Raw genomic sequence first — 21,516 nt, 5'->3', positions numbered from 1 at the left:
CCCACTTGTTTAATTATTCAATCATTTATTTATATTCATATGGATCATGGATATTTCTTTTATACTTTGGGCTATGATTCAGTATTATTTTATTTTGTTGCGCAAATGTAATTATTAATTTTACTATTGATAGTAACCAAGGAGAATCCATAGTGGACTAGTATTCTGCTGAATTCTATTCTGTAGTTGGAAAGGTGATTGTGAGGTTCAGGACTTATGTCTATTTTGCTCACCTCCGTACTCTCAGAGCCTGACTTTTGGCTCATGTTATGTGCCTTATAAATACTTTCTGAATTAATATCTGAAATACAGTATTGAGTTATAACTGCCATTGATTATAGAGATGATGGGTAAACAGATTTGTTGTTGCAGGACTTCTATCCAGGATCACAAATGTTTGATAGCCATGGAAACAACTTGCAAATTTATCACTAGACTCTAGAATGTCCTTTTCCACCCACACCACACTATACCATAATCACAGCTGGAGCACAAAATGCCACTCTTCAAAGAGCTCCCACCATGGGTATCATAGAGAAACATCACATGTACTATTGAGAAGGCACATGTATCCCATGAAATTCTCTGTCAACATAAAATGGCCATGATGGTTTTCCCCCGCCAGGCTCTGAAATACAGTACAATCACAAGGCTGAAATAGCAAGCACTTTGTGACAAGAAAGAAAAACCCTGCTTCTTATCTGACTTCAAATCTCCCTTCATTTATCAACTGCAAGCACTCAGTTTGAGTTTGGAGTGGGAGCCTTTGACTACGTACCCTGTCATGTTCAGTTAGAGAATGAATCTTGAAATTCCAACAGGTGCCAGCCATAGTGGCACAGGCATTAAGTTGAGTCCATCCCTCTGGTGGTACTACACAGTGGATATTTGTCCAAAACTAGGGGCAAGTCCAAGCACTGGCTGTGATTTATAGCATCTGGCAGTTTCTACTGCTGGGATCTTTGCCAAAGCCAAGTTCTCTCCCTCTGTCTGTCTTTATCCAACTCATTTCTCAGTTAATATTTTGAAGTATTCTTCATGAATCCTAAAATATGCCTTTTGGAATTTCACCATGATCCTCCCAACATCTGTTACGCATTTACTTCTAAATCAATATTTTGCCAAATTCTAGCTCCTTGTGGATCAGTAAAATATGGAATTGAATTCTAGTTCTGTTATGAACTAGGCCAGTCATGAAAGCTCTCTGAGTCAATTTCCTTATCAGTATGGCAAGTAAAATAATGCCTACTTGAATAAGATGGTATTGTGAAGGTTAGAAATTAGTTAATAAAAGTACTAGCTCATTACAGAAGCTAATTAAACAGTAAACATTTGTTTATTTGAAGGTGCAGAGGGAACTCTTTTCATAATATAAATGCAATAACACACTAATAAAAAAAAAAAACAAGTGGTAAATGTATTAGGAAATGATTCTTCAGGCGTTATCCATATCCCTCATTGATGGGAGGTTGAACAGGTCATTGTGCTGATGTGGCCAGTTTATATTTTCTTGCTTGAACATTATTTTATTATCATGTCTGAGAATAGTCCAATTAATGAATTCTTTGGGATAGAAGAAAGTTGAAGGAGTTAAGACCAGGAACTAGACTCTTCCCCAAGTATAGGTCAACAATGAGAACAATGGATTTAGTTTTGGATTCCACCTTAATCCTGGTTAAGTAGAATCAGGTAGTGGAAGCAGCAGGGACAGAGAAGGAGCCAGAAAACCAAATCTGAAAATCAAGAAAATGTAAGAGAATATAAAATATAAGGGAAGGAGTAAGGCAGACTCAAAAACCAAATCTAGTGGTTATGGGAACTGATCAGGTAACTATGAGCAGATCTGGGATCTTGAATAAGAAGAATTGATCAAGGATTTGTTTCAATTCTAGTCAGTTTCTTAAAGAAGTTATATATTTTTTTAATTTCTTTTTATATTTATTTATTTTTGAGAAACAGAGTGAGACAAAGTGTGAGTGGGGGAGGGGCAGAGAGAGAAGGAGACACAGAATCTGAAGCAGGCTCCAGGCTCTGAGCTGTCAGCACAGAGCCTGATGCGGGGCTTGAACCACGAACTGTGAGATCATGACCTGAGCCGAAGTCAGACGCTCAACTGACTAAGCCACCCAGGCGCCCCAAAGAAGTTATAATTTTTAAGGGTGCATATTATCATAATTTCCTTTTTCCACACCATTGCATCTGCAAACCCATTCTGTTGGCTTGTTTTTTCCTTCGTACTGAATGAGGTTTTAGATACATTTCATAGCTTCTGCACACATTCTAAACAGTGACATGAAAAGTCTTAATTTTTAAGACCATAAACTATCCAATTTAACCTAATGTTATCACTACAGACCCTCCTTCAATTTAACACTTCTATACTCTATCCCAACCCATACGCTGGACTTGACCCAAGCTAGTGCAGGAGAGAGCATGGCTAGCCACTTCTCCACCTTTCCCCAAAACTGCCTGGCTGCTTTTTCTCCCCATTTATAATTCTGCATCCAAGGTTAGAGGGGAAGGGCAAGGGCTGTAGCATGGAGGGAGGGAGTATGTGATGGGTACAGTTTTGCCCATCACAGTTGCATCTCTGGGACATTAGACACCTAAACATTCTTTATTGATTGGTGTTTTGTGGGTATTTAGATTTGTTTTCCTCCCCCTATAGAAAAGTCCACCCAGGAGTTCCCTTGACATAGGCAATTGCTCTGCTGGTCGACTGCTCTGCACCTTAACTGGGATGAGCACAACTCCTCAAGGAGTTTGCAGGAGTTAAGTCCATAGAAGCTTCTTTGTTGGAGTGTAGACAGCTCCCGAAAGCCCATTTTAGTGCAGATTGGGTATCCCTGATCAGCCTTCTACCTTTAGGCTTTGACTTTTCTAAGAACTGTGACTAAATTTTAAATGGGCTCCTTCGCAGGGCTTTTCAAGGGCAGCGGTAAGTCTGTCAACAATCTTGCAGCTCTCCTCTAAAGAAATAATCCCTGCAGAGCTTCAAACCAACTTCACCCCACCCATCTTCTTTATATAACCTGGAGATAAGCAATGGGCCGAGCATCACAAAATTGGAGTCAGAGTTTCTTGGCAGGTTATACATAGATGATATGGTGCCTATTGCTTATGGCCTTTGGAACTTGACCAACATTCCAAGACCACAAAAAGTCATATCTAACTGGTGATTATACAATAAGAAGCTTCTCTAAAACATTTTCCTGTGGTGCTGCTGTCTTAGCTTCTATCCTTGCATTTCCTTAGGAGAATCTTGAAGGTGTCTGACAGTTTCTCATGCACAGGGTAATTTCTTCTTCTCAGAAGTCATTGCATAAAAGTCTTCTGTGTTTATCATTCATCTAATAAACTGTACGCCTTATTTCCTGAGTTATCTAGTATAAACACTTTAAATCTCTGTGTGTCAAGTGTTTTCAAACTTTTTGAAGACATAATACCTAATCCTTTGGATTGTTATGAAGATTTGAATGAAACCCTGTTAGTTCAGTACTGACCACAGCGCCTTGTCTATAGAAAGCACTCGGTAAAAGCTGGTTGAAAAAAGTTGTCTTTGGGGCACCTGACTGACTCAGTCAAAAGAGCATATGACTCTTGATCTCAGGGTGATGAGTTCAAGTCTCATGTTGGGTATAGAGTTTAATTAAAAACAAACAAAAAAAAGATCAAAAAAGTCTTTGTGTGATGGATCAGCCTGTTTGATGGAAGGCTCTTTTTGTGAAGTTCTGGGAAGTAAAGCAGGGTTCATTCTGTATACTGGAGGTTTTGGTTCAAGAGTACCCTTCTGTAGCAGGGCAGAAGCAAGGTCATATTGATATATGCATGGCCCAGACAGAATGTTTTGGTGAAAAAGGAAAATAAACCAGAGATATTTTGACAGAGCAGTCTGTTTTACGTATATACAGTTTTTGAAGGACCAAATCTTGTCTCTTTATTTATGATGAAGCGAAACCGTGATAATAAGTGCTGTAAATCTGCCTTTTGGGATATAGTAGGAAATTATCCTGGTCAAACATTGCCTGTGTGAAATGCGTCTGAGTTGAGAGAGAAAAAAGCTCCAGTGTTCATACCTTGAAAACAGTTGTACTACTAACTATAAATTTTTTCAGTCTCTATCTCATCTTTAAGAATATTCTATGAGATTTTTCTAAATATCCTGCCAAGTTTCACAGATAATATTTCTGAAAAGGTGCCACCTATAAACTCTATCATCCTAATTAATAGTCATGAATGTGGTTTATTTAACAAGCTCCATTTTAGGAAAGCCACCTGCCCAATAGTTCTCTGTATCCTCTTATCTATTACCAATAGGGATATTTAAAGTAACCTAGCATGGACTTCCAATTTTTTTTTTAAGAATCCAATTCCTAGCACTTAATGTTTTTACTATTTTTTGAGGTAGTAGTCTAAATATATGGAAACCACTTGCATATAAGAATGGTCTAAAAGAACATGTATTAGCCCTGAAGAAGTATTTAGGCACCCACCTGTGACCCAGTTTAGGAGAAATTATGTGGCTAAAAGATTCAAACAGGGCTGATGAATTAACTCAATTCTTTGAGAGCAGAAACGCTGACTGGGTTCGGTTTAACGTATATTATTGTAATCAAGACAAAAGCATTACCAGAGTAAAACTGGTCCCAAATATTTTTTAATGGACATATTTTGAGTTCCTGCTTTCCTGTTGATGAAAGGGAATTTCTTAATGGGCAACACAGTGTTGTAAAAAGGAAACCCTAATGACAGGGACAATTGTGGGACTGAATTCACATCTAAATGTGTATGTGGTTCAGGCTTTCAAGTAACTATTGCAACACTAGCTTATTCTATAATATGGTTAAATTATTCAAAACCAAGTTATTCAAAACTTGCAAGTTATTCAAAACCAAATAGTTAAGACATTTCTATGTTTTTTCAGTATTTTCTTTTTACATTATCTCTCTTCTATGAGAGGCTCAGAGACCTAGAAGATACAGAGTCTGGAAGAAAGTAACTCTGTGCTCCCTCTCTCAAGCCTCCCCATAATATTTAGTATATAAACATGTCTAGTATAGGGACAAGTGCTTAAAAATATCTTTGGAATCTTAAAATAGGAAAGAAGTCAAAAAACATAAAGGCTAAGAGAAGTAGAAGTTGAGAGAGGGATTCTCATCTACCTTGTCTGTGTGATGGACACATAGAAGGGTGAGTTGCAGGGTGGATGGCTGGATAGATCTGCTTTTCCACATATGCTCAAGTCTATTTCAACAGGTCAGGTAACACTTAGGATGCACCCTCTTCCAAAGAGGCTGAACATATCTGCCCTACTTTATCAGAAGACAAGAGGAACAAAACTGTCCTTGGGAAAAAAACAAAGACCTTTTTGTGTTTGAAGTCCAATTTGGCTGCTGAGTGATTATGTGAGCTGAGAAAAATCCCTCAGTATCTTCAAACTTCAATTTATCCAATATAAAATGGGTGCTTTAATACATACTAAACAGAGGTTTTGCTAAAATTCAGTAAGATAATGTATAATCCAACTTTTCAGACAAAGAACATTTGGACACATTACTTGTTATTTTCCTCACTTCATGGCAGGTTTCTTTAATAAAAAAGATACAGTGTAAGTTTCAAAGATGGGGATGTCTAGATTCAATATCCATCAAATATATTAGAAGCATCTTAACCATCAGCAGGCCAGGCTCTTATATCTCCTATGCAAATCTGGCTGCCTCAAAAGAAGTTCATCCAGACCCAAAGGCTATTCAATAGTCAAATAAATCCATTCAGTCAAGAACTATGTGTTGGATGACTGCTCTGTGCTAGACACTATGCTGAGTTCTGTGCATATAATTTTTGCCTGAGCAAAGGTAAACTGACATACAGGATGACTTTAATTAAGACAAGTAGCTCCAGAATTAGAGCTATAGCTGCAGTTCCAAACTAAACATGTGATACGGCCATGTATATAAACATAGGAATGGTGGGGACTAAGCCACACCAGAGAGCTCAAATCTATCCTAAAGACAGTCACATTCAAATTAATTAGAAAGAAACTGTACTTCCCAAAGAAAATATGGCAGGCTGAATTTGTCCTGGTAGTTCTGAGTTTATGGTTCTGTTACATGGCCAGTTATAGAGATTAGATTTATAGCAAAAACCAGGAATGGGCTAAGCTTTATATTCTCCTTAGAACTTTTTTTAATGTTTATTTATTTTTGGAGAAAAAGAGACAGCGTGAGCGGGGGTGGGGGAGGTGGGCAGAGAGAGAGAGAGGGAGACACAGAATCTGAGGCAGGCTCCAGGCTCTGAGTTGTCAGCACAGAGCTCAGTGAGGGACTTGAACCCACAGACTGTGAGATCATGACCTGTGTTGAAGTCAGATGCTTAACTGACTGAACCACCCAGGCACCCCATATGTCCTGCTTTATGTGATATGGAAACAAAGAAATCCTAAGAAATTGAGAAATAGCTGTCTTCCAGATAACACATAGTGAACTAATTGATTTATTTGTTTCAGAATAATGTTCTTATTCTGCCACGTGATACTCTACAAATCTGGTCCAAAAATCTTTTGATTTTCTTCTCTAACAGTTTCTCATCTATGCTATTCTGGCCAAATGACTCTACTCATTATCCCTGTATGTGTTTTGCACTTTCCCACTTATGTGTCCTTGCTTCACCTGGACCGATTTTCCCACATTTTATCAAACCCAAATACTTTCCCCCTTTTAGGACTAAATCAAGTGTACTCTTTGCTTCAACTAAACCGACATTTTGTACATAATAGTTCTCCTTCGTGATATATATTCTTTCCTTGTTGCAGACAACAGAATCCACTCCAACTGGCTTAAAGAGAAAGAGATTTATTAAGTGGTACAGAACATCTCAGTTTCTGGAACAGTAGGAGGAGCAGCCTATAGGCTGGTGGTCAGTTCCCAGAAGACCACAGTACTTGCTTGGTACAGGAACTATTGCTACAACCCATCCCACACCCTTACTACTTCTCCTGCCACTTCAGCCATCAGAATGAATAGTTAGAACCTCACTTATTTTTTCCATAGCTTACTTTTGAGCCAAAGTTTTATACCAGCATATCTGATTGGCTGAGCACATATCACACATTTGCACCTTAAAGACTAGTAGGTGTGGGAAATTAGGTGTTCATTATATTGAGATTCACAGTGTGGGGAACTTTGAAAATGTGGGGCAGGTAATCAAAAGATTTGGGTAAGCCCAGAGTGACACATGTCCATTGAATTTGGACTCTCTTTTACTCTAGATTTTGGCTCTGCTTGTATTCATTCATTCATTCAGTAAGGAAGTATTTTTATGAACTATGATATACCTTGTATTATGTTGTCTCTAGAAATCATTATCCTTAAGAAGCATACAGTTAGGAAACCCATAGAACTGTACAACACAAAGAATGAATCCTAATGTAAACTATGGACTTTAGTTAAAAAATAATGTATCAATATTGATTCATCAATTATAATAAATGTACCACATGAATGCAATATGTTTATTATAGGGGAAACTGAGGGTAAGAAAGGGGTGAGGGAATACAAGGAAATATCTATACTTTCTGCTCAATTTTTCTTTAAATCTAAAATTTCTCTAAAAATAAAGTCAGGGTGCCTGGGTCGCTCAGTTCGTTGAGCATGTGACTTTGGCTCAGGTCATGATCTCATGGTTTGTGACTTTGAGCCCCACACTGGGTTCACTGCTATAAGTGGAGAGCCTGCTTTGGATCCTCTGTCCCCCTCTCTGTGCCCCTCCCTTGCTTTCACTCTCTCTCTCTCAAAAATAAACAAAACATTTAAAAATAAATCAATTAATAAAAAAGAAGCTTACAATCTAGAAGGTTGGAAAAACAATAAAGCAACAATTAAAATATAGAGAAAATAGTGTTATAGGACAGAGAGGAGAGTTTAAGTCATATTTTAAGGAGATTTGTCATAGGAGTAATGGAAAAGTGAGGAAAGGTTTCTGAAAGAAGTTAACACTTGGTTGTAAACTGCAAATGGGAGGGAGCACAGAGAAGGAAATTAAAGAGATTGGTGTGTGCAAATGGAGGATGTCTGAAAGTGCAGGACAAGAGAGAAACTGAAATTAGCTGAGCATGGCTGCAGTAAAGAGAGTGATGAGAGGGTCATATAAGATCAGACTGGAGACACCCAATGGGGTCCGGGCCATAAGGGCCTTAGATGCAAAGCCTCAGAGGTTTGGACATTGTCTTATCTCCACAACAGTGTCTGCTTTTGGAAAATGTTTATCCTCAGAATCCAGCATAGCACCAAGCATATAGTGCTCTATTCATTGATGATTTGCAAATGCCATTACTTCTTCCATATCTATTGACCTTCTACTTAGGGAAGGGCTTTCTCTTTTCCTCCATTTATTTATTTATTGGTTTATTTCCTTTTATCAGTATGGGCTCATGGATTCTTATTTTATTCAATGGGTTATAATCTGTTATTATAATGAATTATTTTGATGCTCTAATTGTCCCAGATTTGACAAATAGTAGCCTCTTCAAACTGGCATCTGCATCCTTCAACATGTCTCCATCATTCTTTGAGGACTTCCTTATTTTTTGGCAAGACAAAGTGTTCTGGATTAAAGAAAATAAAGAAACATGACAATTGAATGCAAAATGAATCCTGGCTTAGTTCCTGGACCAGAAAAGAAAGGTTTTCTATAAAAGTTATTACCAGAACAAATGGCCAAATTTGATTAGGGCTATAAATTAAATTATAGTTTTGTATCACAGTTAATTTCTTCATTGTTAACTGAGAACATATTCTTATTTAAGGAAAATACACACTGCTGTGTTTAGGGGTAAATGGGGATCAGATCTGTGACCTACTCTCAAATGTTATTTAGGAAAAAATAACAATAGTAGTTGTATATATATGCATATTTACGTACATATGTAACATATTAAATATTATATATACATGAGAGAGATTGATAAAACAAATGTGGTAAAATTTCATCATTTGGGAAATCTTGGATATGGATATATGGAATTTTTTATACTGCTTTTGCTATTTTTCTGTAATTCTAAATTGTGTTAAAACACAAAATTTAAGAAAGTAAGCAAACAAACAAAAATATGTTGCTTTTCTAGGGAGCATAAATTGTCTGGAAAGAAAAGGGGAGAAAAGAATCCAAGAAGGGAAGCTATTGTAGGCATCTGAGGAGAAGTGGCCATGACATGGACCAGACAATGGAAGCAGTGGATATATCGGGTTGTAAACAGACTCCAGATACAAATTAGAGGTAGAATTGTCAGGACTTGACTATGAGCTGTAGGGAGGATGAGAAAAGGGACACTTTATAGGAGGGTGCCTGGGTTTGGGGCTTTAGTAATTTGATGAACAGTAGTGTCATTTACAGATATAAGAACCTAAAGAGGGAAATTTTGCAGCAAAGGTGAAATCAAGAACTTTTATTTGGACATAAAAATTTGAGATGGGTATTAGTCATCGAAGTGGAGATATATGACATACGTGAGCAACTCAGTGGAGAATTTTGTGCTGGAATAAAACTTACGGGAGTAGCCGGAATAAAGGTGGTATTTAAGGGGTGCCTGGGTGGCTCAGTCAGTTTAGCATCCGACTTTGGCTCAGGTCATGATGTCACGGTTCCTGACTTCAAGCCCTGCATCAGGCTCTGTGCTGACAGCTCAGAGCCTGGAGCCTGTTTCAGATTTCTATATCTCCCTCTCTCTGCCCCTCCCCCACCACGCTCTGTCTCTCTCTGCCTCTGAAAAATAAAGAAACGTATTAATTTAAAAAAAGATGTTATTTAAAACCATAGAACTAGATGAAATTACCTACAAAGTGCGTGTTAAGGGAGAAGACAGTTTTGAGGAACTACCATATTTCAGAGTGGAAACATAGGACCTCCCATGTCATTTATGGGGCTCAGTGCAAAATAGAATTGCAGAGCCCTTTGTTCAAAAATTATTGAAAACTTCAAGATGGTTACAACAGAGCATTAAACCGAGTTGGAGGCCCATCTAAGGGGGGGCGGACGGGCAGCCTAGTATGACTGCCCAGGTTGCACATTTATGAAACCAGTCCTGTACACAAAGAAGGAAGTTCCAGTAAAGGATATATAAAAAGGAGCATTCAGAAAGGTGAATCTCTGACCTCATAGAAGCCAGGTTAAGAGAATTTTCAAGAAGAAAGGATGTTAGCTATTTTGAAAATGTTTAAGTAGTTTCAACAGAAGTAAGAGAAATCTCTGTGAACTTGACTACATGTTTTACTGGACAAAAGTCACTTATGAATATTGGACAGAAAGACCAATAGAATAAAGCAAAGGTAAAGAAGCAGAGAGAGTGAGTGTAATTTATCTGTTTGAGGAAGGTTTGCTCTGAAGAAAAGCAGAGAGGTTAAGTGATAGATGGAGGGGAACTTGAGTTTTTAAAGTGAGAAATGGAAGAATTTGTAGGCTGATGAATATAATCCAGTAAAAAAAAAAAAAAGACAGAGTGGTAAGAGAAGGAAACATCTGTTTAATTGGATGCCATCTTTAGCAGTTTCTCTGACTGCTTGGATACAGGCACAGATGAGGTTTTTGGGAAATTCTCCATGGCACTATTGTGTCTCTGCACAGATTGTGAGCAGAAGCACTGACTATCTTTTCAGGGACATTTGTGTAGTGAAAGGGCTTGGAAAATAGAAATAATAGACTCTCTCCCTCCAGAATAAAAGGCTGGCATGCTTACTCTCCAGCATAATAAAGATAATGTCTTTAATATATTGGGCATGTTTCCTGCCAATTACACCTGATTCAGGTTCTGTACGATTAGGGCTCCTCTTCTGTAATGCAGCCCACTGAATGTACAGGTGTCACCCAAACCTCGCTGTGTCACCCTGTGGGAACTAGGGCTCAGGGAACCAGAGGAAAAATGCCGATGCTCTGGCTACCACTACTGCGGAGTAATAAAACTCTTGTCTCTGATTCAGTAGGCTGTGTCTTCTGCCAGCATCCATGAAATAGTGGCAGGTTGGCTTGTTAACTTGCAAGTAGTAAAAATAATTAGACACTTTACAATTCTTGACAATGAGCTCCAAAGGAAGCAAGAGGCCACATAGTTGAATAGTTTAATACCTGAAGAGAGGGATTAAAATCCTGGGATTATAGACTCTAACCTGGAAAAAACAGGCAAGTGATGGGGCACCTGGGTGGTTTAGTTGGTTGAGCATCTGACTCTCGATTTTGGTTCAGGTCATGATCCCCGGGTTGTGGGATCAGGCTCCATGTCAGGCTCCACACTAAGCACGGGGCCTGCTTAAGACTCTCTCTCTCTCCCTCTGCCCCTTTCCCACATGCACTCTTCCTCTCTCTTTCTATAAACAAACAAGCAAGCAAATAAATAAGCAACAGGCAAGTGAGGTGAAATATGGTGATGAATAGCAAATCTGTGTGTGAGGGAGTGTGTGTGTCTGTGTGTGTTGGGGGCAGGTAGATGTTGCAGAACTTCGTTAGTTGGAAGAATTATTTGGCTGTATCATCTTAGGTAGGGATAATACATCATAAGTTCAATTCAGAGTGTGGAATACTTGAAATCAGTATTTCAGAGGTGGCATAGTTGCTGGAGGCAAGAAGGTCTGGATAAGTGGCTCAGGTTGAGTGAATAAAAGTTTGGGGAATGTTTCTGAGAATGTCTCAGAGCAAGGAAGGTATTCAGGCTTTGATACTAAATACTTACCATGCTAAGTCCCTAGACAATTTCTCTTTGCCACAGCTTTTTTAAAAAATATAACTTATTGTCATGTTAGCTAACATACAGTGGATACAGTGTGATCTTGGCTTTGAGAGTAGATTCCTGTGATTCATCACTTACATACAACACCCAGCGCTCATCCCAGCAAGTGTCCTCCCCAATGCCCATCACCCATTTCCCCTTCCTCCTGCCCCCTGCTCCACATCAACCCATAGCACTTAAAGAAGTTTGGTGGAAGTGGTCAGGGTGAATGTCTACTTGTTCTCTTTGACCGCACCCCCCTGTGATTCTTAGTCCTCATCTGTGCCCAACACTATCATTTGGGCTCCTTTGCCTTCAGCCTTCTTTTGGAGACAATGAAAAGCACTCACTAAAGTTTGGAAGACAGGAGAAGGGAAAGGATTTGGTTGTTTCCCTCCTCCATTTCCTCCTTGGTTTTGCTGTGGTTCTGCTTGTGACTACATCTCTCCCAAATTACAGTTTCTGTCAATCAGACCCGCTTCCATGACCTCCGCTCTAGCACCTTTTCCTCATTTGTCCCTTCAGGCTTGTGAGCCATAAATGCTTCCAAAAATTGCTAGTTACTATGCACCTCAAAATCACAGGTTGGTTCCCTTAATCTTGCCACACCTCAATAAACAGCTTCTCCATTAGAAAGCCTCTTCCAAGTTCCGAGTTCCCAGCTGTGCCATCTGTTACATGCTGGGACCCCAAGTGATGCAATGTTATTGGGCAGGGAGTTGGTGTCACAAGGTGGGGTACACAGAGAACATTCTTACTGAAAATAGAAGAGACAGCTGTTCTCTCACCCAGCTGTGATAGGGTGTTTTATCTGCCAGGTTTTGGTGTCAAGGTTATGGCTAATTTAATACAAATACATTAGAAAGTCTTCATGTTTTCCTAGGAACTTGAGTATCATATGAATTTTATCATGAAAAGTATTTATTCTTTGGAAATTTGAAAGAAGTAATTGATTCAAGTATCTGGACTGAGTATTTTTTGGAAGTAATTTTAGAAATGTTTTAAAATTTATGTTATTGTTATTGTCTTCTGTTTTTCAATTTCATTGTGAGAATTTGACATTTATATTTTTCTTTCAAAAATGTCCATTTAAATAGAGATGGTCAAGTATGTAAGCATGTGCTGTATATAGCTCTCATTCAACACACTCATCAGACATTTATTGATTGGATTTTATGTTCCAGGTACTTCTCTAATTTAAGATATCCATATCTAGATTTTTCCTCTTCTCATTGGATTTCTTTCAGTTATATTTGATTATATATACCTATTTTGTTCAATGTTTCTAGAAATTAATTCTTGAATTTATTAATCTATTTGAGGAAATTTTGCTTCATCTGCTTTTATATTAATGTATTCATATACTATCTTTATGATTTCCATATTCTTACTTTTTAAATTTGTATTCTATTTCTTAATTTTCAAATGAGCACAATTTTCACTTACTGTTGTAAAATTTTTAACTTTTTTCTGTTTCCAAAATTAAAAATAGCTGTCATATAAAATTAAAAACAAGGTTAACATTAAGTACTTCCAATGAAATGAAAGTTAATATTTTAGTATATATCCTTCAATATTTTTTTCTGTCCGTATGTGTCAATATTTGGGGGGGTTTTTTTTTGTTTTAATTTTTTGCAAAATTCAGAGAAGGCTATATATATGCAAAGATTTATAATTTGTGTTTTTTCACTTATAGTAGAATGAAAACAGGTCTTTATACTGTTGAATATTATTCCAAAATTTATTTTTAATGCATGCTTACTCAAACACTTCATATGTCAATTCTTATCCTTTATTGTTAAAAAGTTATAGTAATTCCCAAACTCAGGTATTATAAATACAATTTCCATAAAGATCACTGTCATTTTCATAGTTGGCATGTATATACTTGATCCATATTAACAAATTACACTCTCACAGAAAGTACATAAAAGTGCCCATTCTACCCACCCTCAAGAAGATCTTTTTTTTTTTAAGATTGTTATTTTTTAAGTAATCTCTATGCCCAACATGGGGCTCAAACTCACAACCCTTAGATCAAGAGTCACATGCTTTACTGCCTGAGCCAGCCAGATGTCCCTATTTTTTAAAACTATTTAGTTATAATTTTTTTGTTTGAGTATCGCCGATACACAATGTTACATTAGTTTCAGGTGTACAACTGCATGATTTGAAAAGTTTATACCTTATACTATGCTTACCACAAGTGTAGCTACAATTTGTCCCATTACATCACCATTATAATATTGACTGTATTCCTTATGCTGTGATTTTTATTCCTAAGATTTATTCATTCCTTAACTGGAGGCCTATGTCACCCTCTCCCCTTCACCCATTTGGCCCAATTCTCCACCCTCCTCTGCCTCTGGCAACCATAAGTTTGTTCTCTGTATTTATAGGTCTCATTCTTTTTGTGTGTTTATCCATTTGTTTTGTTTTGTTTTCCTTTTCTTAGATTCCATTTATGAGTGGACTCATATGGTACATGTCTTTCTCAGTATGAATTATTTCACTTAGCATAATACTCTCCAGGTCTGCCCATGTTGCCTCAAATGGCAAGACCTCATCCTTTTCTTTTTTTTTGGCTGCATAATATTTCCATACATGTATATACTACGTCTTCCTTATCTATTCATCTATCAATGGACAGTTGGGTTGCTTCCATTATCTCAGCTATTTTAAATAATGCTGTAATAAACATAGGGGGCGTATATCTTTTCAAATCAATGTTTTCATTTTCTTTGGGTAAATACCCAGCAGTGGAATTACTGGATCTATTTTTAATTTTTTGAGGAAACGCTGTACCTGTTTTCTATAGTGGCTGCACCAGTTTACAGTCCCACCAACAGTGCATAAAGGTTCCTTTCTCTTCACATCCTCACCAACACTTGTTATTTCTTGTCATTTTGATTTTAGCCATTCTACCTGGTGTAAGATGATATCTCATTGTGGTTTTGACTTAACGTTTCCCAGATGATTAGTGATGTTCAGCATCTTTTCATGTGTCTGTATGTCTTCTTTGGAAAAATATCTATTCAGGTCCTCTGTGCATTGTTTAATTGAGCTGTTAATTCTTTTGATGTTGAGTTGTATAAGTTCTTTATTTTTTTGGATGTTAACCCCTTAATGGATATATCATTTGCAAATATCTTCTCCCATTAAGTAGGTTGTCTTTTTGTTTTGTTAATGATTTCCTTCATTGTGCAAAAGATTTTTATTTTGATGCAGTCCCAATAGTTTGATTTTGATTTTGTTTTCCTTGCCTGAAAAGACATATCTAGAAAAATGCCAATAGCATTTTTTTAACAGGACTAAAACAAATAATTCTAAAATTTTTATGGAACCACAGAAGACCTCAAAGCAATCTTAAGAACAACAAAGCCAGATTTCAATATATACTACAAAGCTGTAGTAATCAAAACAGTATGGTACTGCCCCAAAAGTAGACACATATATCAATGAAACAGAATAGAGACTCCAGAAATAAATCTATGATTACATAGTCAATTACTCTATGACAAAAGAGGCAAGAATATACAATGGGGAAAAGACAGTCTCTTCAATAACTGGCACTGGAAAAATTTGACAGCTGCATGTAAAAGAATGAAATTGGACCACTTTCTAATACCACACACAAAAATAAACTAAAAATGGATTAAAGACCTAAATGTGAAACCTGAAACCATAAAAATCCTGAAAGAGAGCACAGGTAATTAATTTCTCTGACATTGGCCTTAGCAACATTTTCATAGATAGAGTTTAGCGCTTTTTGGTTATTAGTAAAGCTGAACATGGCTTCAAGTTTAATATCTGCTCATATTTCTTCTTCTTTGAATTATGTTCATATGTTGTGCCCATTTTCTCTCTTAATGTTAGTGTAGAAGATTAATTATTTGTCCCCTATATATTGGAAATATTTTTTTCTCAAGTTATGATTTTGCTGTTTTATGTTGCTTTAAATATTGAAGTTTTATGGAATTTTTACAAAACACTTTTTTTGTGTAGACATATCAAATTTTATCAAAACTTATTTATTTATTTATTTATTTATTTATTCTTATGCTTAACAAAATTTTTTCTCCACAGAGATCAGACATATAATTTCTTTTTGTTTTCCTCATTCATCATGATTTTTTACATGTATGTGTATATCTATAAACATATACATAATTACCTCTCTCTCTCTCTCTCTCTCTCTCTATATATATATATATATATATCCTTCTTGGCTCTGTTGCTTTGGAGAACACTAATACATGTGGTAAAAGTCATGAGGAGGGACGCCTGGGTGGCTCAGTCTGTTGAGCGTCCAGCTTCGGCTCAGGTCATGATCTCACTGTTTGTGAGTTCGAGCCCTGCGCCGGGCTCTGTGGTGACAGCTCAGAGCCTGGAGCCTGTTTCAGATTCTGTGTCTCCCTCTCTCTCTGCTCCTCCCCTGCTCGTGCTTTGTCTCTGTCTCTGTCTCTCTCTCTCAAAAATAAATAAACATTAAAAAAAAAGTCATGAGGATGTTCTCTTCTGCTTTTTTTTAAAAAAAAAAATCTATTGCATAATCTTAAACACTAAGATCTCCAATCTATCTTGAATTAATATAACATTTTGTCTTTTTAAACTACATATAAAATTTGTAAATATTCAAAAGATATAACTGAGAGCATCTTTGTATGATTTGTAATCTTAGTAAGTATCTAAAATGCTTCACCATTAAAACCTGGTTTTGTCTATCTTCTTGAAAGAATATTTTTATAAATTCTATTATGGGAGTATCACTGGATTATAAAATTACTGAATTGTTTTTGAGATATTCAATTTTACAAAGTGACATTTTAGCCTTTACTGAAATTATATCATTGGTCTCATGATTCTCACTTGCCTATTTCTATAATAAATTATGCTAATAAATTTCTCAAATTTAAATTAGCATTAATTTCTTGATGTATAATTTTCATTATATTGTTCTGCTAAATCTAATTTTAAGATTCTGATTTAACCTTTATTCATATGTAAGATTGCCTAGTGAAAATTTTTAAATTAAGGATATATCCTATTATTCACAAAAAGAGGAAAAGAAAGCCTAAATTCACATAATTAGATTTTTCTTCTTTAAAAATCTATTAATTTAAAGCCATAGATTCTATCCTGAACATTGCTTTAGCCAGAGTCCATACTATTTCTTTTTTATGAAATTTCCATTAGTGACATCTAAATGATCTATAATAGATTGATCCAAGAATAATTTGGAATAGTGTTTTAAATTTTTTTATGCAACCATTTATAATACATTTAAACTTTATTGTTTTGTGATTATAGGATGTGCTTTGTACATATTTTACTTTTGAAATTAAGGTTACCTTTATGACCTAATGTATGGTTAATTATTGTAACTACCATGGTTTTGTTAGGAAAGAATATACGGTTTTTATGTGGCAATGTTAGCTATTAGGTCAATTTCATTATTCATAGAATTCTTAATTATATTACTAGTCTATCAATAGTTACTTGTCTACTTAATCAGTTAAAACCTAAGAAAATATATGAAGTTTAATGTGTTTGTATCATAAAAATTTCTCCTTATATTTCATCAAGTATTGATATGAATCTGTATACATATACATTCACACATGTATTCAAGCAGTTTTAATGCTTAGTATGGAAATTTATGAATGTATAGAAAAGTATAGAGATAGATGTGACAAATTTGAATTACCTTCCGCTGAGCTTCAACAATTATCAATACATGAATAATCTTATTTTATTTATCCACTCCTATACCTGATTATCATCCCATATCATCCACTTGCATACCTGATTATTTTGAAGCAAATCCAATCAATCATCTGTAAATACTTTAATGTCTATTTCTAAAAGATAACTCTTTATTAAATGTAATATGATATCATTATTATGTCAAAGATAAATAATTGTTCAATATCATTAAATAATCACATGCACTTGTTTCATAGTTTTTTTTTAAAGTGTATTAGCATCTAAGTAAGAGCATATATGGACTTAATATGTCTAGTAAGTCTCTTTTGAGCTATTAATTTGTAACTTTTTTCTTACAAATGTTTTTTAGGTAAAATAGTTCTATAGAGTTTCCCACATTTGGGGTTTTAGTGATTGCACTTCTGTGGTGTCCCAGTGTCACTTAAATATATTCCTCTGTCCCTTATATTTTCTGCAGATTGGTAATTAGATCCAGAGCTCCTGGTCAGATTGAGCTGTTTGTTTGACAAGATCTCTTTACTGTGGTGGTGTATGTTTCCATCATTTATCATTTTAACATTTTCTTGTTTCTCCTTTTGTTGTGCTCTCAGCCATCAGGGCTTGTTCTAAAATCCATTAATCATTAGTACTGGTAAAACTGTAATATTCAAATTCTATTACCCATTTCTTTATTAGTTGGAATAGTTCTATAAAGACAAACTTCCTTTATCAACTGTTTGATTATTCTTTAGGTCCAGATTATATAAGACGGTAGAGTGTATACTTGAGTCTGTTCTTTTCAATAAAAGAACAGACAGGCAAGGCACCCTATCAAGGTCATTGTTGAGGACAACTGGAAAATATAGACCACTTCTCAGAATTGGTGTCAGAAAAACAGAAGGCAGTAGTACTTAGCATTTGTCCATTAATTCTAATCACCCTTTGGTGGAAGGCTGTCCTAAGGGATGTTAACTCCCTCAAGTTTCTGAGCTATGCATGAACAAGAGGCAGAAAGCAACAACACATTGCAAGCTTGAGAAAGTGGCTCTCAACATAATGTGAGACATAAACCCACAGGGGATTGTCCTTCCAGTGCACTTGAAGCTTCACGCAGAGGTGTGTTCATGAGAGTGTGAGGTAGAGCATCAAAGGCAGTTACATACTTGGTATCTTAGCATCCTTCCAAAGTGACAAGTGTGAGTTTGTGTGCATGTGTGTGTGAGCTATCAAGAACCCATAGATTTAAGCATATTTATGTTTTTAATGGATTGCATTCATTTTTTAATTGATGCTCAATTATCCTTTATATGGCTAGCAGGAATCGCTTCACGTTGGCTCCTGTGTCTTTTTGACATGACCCTAGTAGTGGTGGATAGCATCATTGATATGTAGCATGGTGAGATATTGCAGGCTTATTATAAGTACTTCTGCATGAGACTTAGTATCAGTCATTTCTCAAAGGATCCCTGGTTTCTTTTAATGAGAAATGGTCATTTAAAGATATGTTAGGATCCCATTGCTACTACACCAATTACGTCTTCTAGGCCTTTATGGTAAACAGATCTAGGAAATAGGTTTGCATCATTAAAAGAAAATAATCTTTTGAAGCGCACAATACCGTATCATTAACTATAGGCTCTATGTTGTACAAGAGATCTCTATAATTTATTCAGCTAGCATTCTGAAACTTTGTACCAATAGGGCAAATTGCATTAAGGGGTCTTACCACAAAACAAAGAACAACAAAAACCAAAATGACACAGAGAGATTTTGGGAGGTATTGGATACATCAAGTAGCTTGATTGTGTGATGGTATCATGGGTGTTTGCATATTCATACTCACCAAATTGTATACATTAAATATATGAAGTTCTTTGTATATCAATTGTAGCTGAATAAAACTATTAAACATTTTTAATAAATTTAAAATAAAATTTGAATAAATCAAGAAAATTTTTTTAATGTTTATTTATTTTTGAGAGAGAGGGAGACAGAGCACGAGTGGGGAAGGGACAGAGAGAGAGGGAGACACAGAATCTGAGGCAGGCTCCAGGCTCTGAACTCCAAGTCATCAGCACAGAGCCCTACGAGGGGCTCAAACTCACAAACTGTGAGATCATGACCTGAGCCAAAGTCGGAAACTTAACCGACTAGGCCACCCAGGCACCCCATAAATCAAGAAAATTTTAAAATATCATTTTCAGTTTATAGTGACACTTTCTATTCAAATTGAGGACCAGAAGGTTTTTCTTTAATCTCATCAATTTTAGTAACAGTCTCATCTATCTTCTTTATCCAATGCCAAAAATTTGTGACAATATAATTATTCACTTGATTTACCCCAAAATACACACACAACAATCTCAGAATAACAATAAAAACACTAGCCACAAAAATATGACCATGGAAGAAAAGCTCAAATTTTTTTCTCAATTATTTTTGTCTTTTGCTTATATCCTACTAGGGATACATAGTCTAGTGTATGAACTACAAAGAGTCATTTTGGGATTGTTCATCTCCGTGTAGTTAGGCCACCAAGTGGTTAGACAATTAGGTTTATCTGTTTTAATTTCCATTTTATTCTTAGGTATTTAAAAAGATATTTGATTTCTTAAACAATGTTAAATGGTGTTAAGCTAAATCAACAAAATACGCTAATTTCTCTCCTTGTTGATATTATTTGCTTCTTCCTCCAATAGGTAAACATTACAAAAAAAGATTATTATCCTTTCATTTTTATTTATTATTATTTTTTTATTTTTTAAACAGTTATTTATTTCTGAGAGACAGAATGTGAGTGGGGGAGGGGCAGAGAGCGAGGGAGACAGAATCCAAAGCAGCTCCAGGCTCTGAGCTGTCAGCACAGAGCCCGATGCAGGGCTAGAAGCCACGAACTGTGAGATCGTGACCTGGGCCAAAATCAAGAGATGGATGCTTAACTGACTGAGCCATCCAGGCACACCTATTCTTCCAGTAAAAAAATAAAATTAAGTGTGTATGTATAATATATTTGTGTATATAACAAATATGTATATGTATGCATGCATATGTGTGTATCCCCCCATCACCTTTCTTACACAATGGAACTCTATACACTTTTATTCACTTTGCTTTTTTCACATAACATCACATTTTGCATTTTGCAACTTTCATTGTGATCTCCATTGTATAACTGAGAGTTGGGTTTTATAAAAATAATTTATATTTTTCAAATTCAGGTCTTTCTTCAACTTAGGAGAGTTTTCTTATATATTTTTTTCTTATGAGTTCCTATTAAGTTTGTTCTAGTATCTTTACCAGTATACATAGGAGAAATTTCCTTTCTGTCTTTTATGTCTCTCAACTCATTTTTAACTCATGATTGAACAAAGTCTCTTCCTCTGCTTTCCTAGAAAGCTTGAATCCCAAAAGGATAGGTTTGCTTTTCCTTACAGGTATTTATGTCCTTTATTAAATACTGCTATTGCCAAAGAAAGAAACTAGCTGAGTGATTCTTACACATTGAGTGAATGCAAAAATACATCCAAAAAGGTAGGAAAGGCTGAGACACAAAGGACTGTAACAAAGAAGCCATCTATCTTTTCTTAGTTCTGATGACAGTGTAAGTCATTATAAACATCATCCATAAGGCAAAGATAAAGAGAAGATGGAAAGACAGCCCAGGGAGACTGTCATAGTTGTGCAGGGCTAGATAACACCACCTAGAGGGACAAGCCTATTGAATTAAACCAAATGACCCACTTGAATCTTGCCTCCTTCCCAGGACTTTACTACTCTAATGAATTGATGCAAAACAACTGGTTTTTGAAAGCTAAGGAATGCTTAGTATATATAAGATACAGCAAATATTTATTGTCCATTAACTATTAGGTCAGGAGAGAGCAGATTAAAAACATTTCTCTTTTTTGGGAGGGGTGGGAGGGAGGAAAAAAAGCAAAGGTTGTAGAACTTGGTCAAGATCATAGTGAAATCCTGTGACTTGCAGAATCTGAAATAACATTTTTCTCCAGCGCTACCTTGTACCCTAACCACAAAGTAACACTAGATTCTTTATAAAC

Source organism: Panthera leo, chromosome F2, assembly GCF_018350215.1.
Source record: "Panthera leo isolate Ple1 chromosome F2, P.leo_Ple1_pat1.1, whole genome shotgun sequence".
In the NCBI taxonomy this organism is placed as follows: Eukaryota; Metazoa; Chordata; class Mammalia; order Carnivora; family Felidae; genus Panthera; species Panthera leo.
This window is presented reverse-complemented; position numbering follows the sequence as displayed.